Here is a 1,242-nt window from a genome sequence, read left to right as displayed (position 1 = left end):
ATTCCCAGAAGACCCCAGATCCACTTTGTTCCTTGTTCATTTCTTTCCATCCTTCATTGTCTCTTAGCCCAAGGCCTTTGCAATCCTTGTTTATTTCTTTCTGTTCTTCATTGTCTCTCAGCCCCAAGGAGTGATACCACTGCTTCCCTTTAAAAGCACTGAACCACAAATCAGATTTTTTTAAAGGCATAAACACGGCAGGAATAAAAAACATTTATGTTTCCCAGTGACATAAAAATAATTCTCATCCAACTCAACTAGGTTAGCCTCTTGAAAGACTGGCATTGCCTATTCTCGGGTTTGGGCATTCTAATAAAATATCTTGATGTACTTTTAAACTTCTTTAAAAGAAAGAAAGTAGTTTTGGGGGAGGGTATAGCTCAGTGGTAGAGCACATGCTTATCATGCATAAGGTCCTGGGTTTAATTCCCAGGACCTCCATTAAAAAATAATAATAATAAATCTAATTATCCACTGCCCAAATGGTGCTGCTAGTGCGGGGAGGGGGTGGCTTGGTTATAGAATTGAAGGAGGTTCCTTAGAAGTTAATATATTAAAAAAAAAAAGGAAAACCAAGAGAAAGGAAGATGCAATAGGCGTAAAGCTGAGATCAAACTCTGGAAGTCTGAAGCAAAGGAGAATATGATTTAGGAGGACTATTTTAAATAGATAAACAACTAGTTTCTACTACTAGTTATAGCACAGGGAACTATATTCAATATCTTATAGTAACCTATAATGAAAAAGGATATGAAAAGGAATATATGTATGTACAATGTATGACCAGAACATTGTGCTGTACACCAGAAACTGAAACATTATGAACTGATTATACTTCAATTAAAAAATTTAAAAACAATTAAAATAAAATAAAGACAGTAGCAAATGTTTTGAGCCCCTGACTCAGTGCATGTTCACAAATATACACCATTCAGAGGACTACACTTATCTGTGTCAGTACAGCTGGGAAACCGGACTTACCAGGGATACATACAATGCACGCCAAGAAATGAAAAGATATTGAAATTAAAATTGTGTGTGGCATTTAGAAGCTGTGTCTGAAATACCCTACTAGCCCCTGAAATGGATAGACTAGAAAGCTCCTGTAGCAATGAATGCACAAACATGAGCTCATAAAACCAACCACTTGTAAGGTCTGATATTCCATATAGCATTGTGATTGCTTTGCATTTATCCTCATTTGCCACATGCCCTATAAATCAATAGAAGAGATTTGCTATA

The 1,242-nt window shown here is 36.2% G+C and overlaps 1 non-coding gene across 1 annotated transcript; it reads left to right on the top strand.

Annotated features, from left to right (window-relative positions):
• The first annotated feature begins 368 nt into the window (after positions 1-368).
• Positions 369-441, top strand: TRNAD-AUC (transfer RNA aspartic acid (anticodon AUC)). Its single transcript has one exon. It is a non-coding gene; the product is annotated as a tRNA-Asp (tRNA).
• The last annotated feature ends 801 nt before the right edge of the window (positions 442-1,242 follow it).

This window comes from Vicugna pacos, chromosome 10 (genome assembly GCF_048564905.1).
Source record: "Vicugna pacos chromosome 10, VicPac4, whole genome shotgun sequence".
Taxonomy (NCBI): Eukaryota; Metazoa; Chordata; class Mammalia; order Artiodactyla; family Camelidae; genus Vicugna; species Vicugna pacos.
Note: the sequence above shows the minus strand (reverse complement) of the source record. Positions and strands in the feature narration are given on the sequence as shown.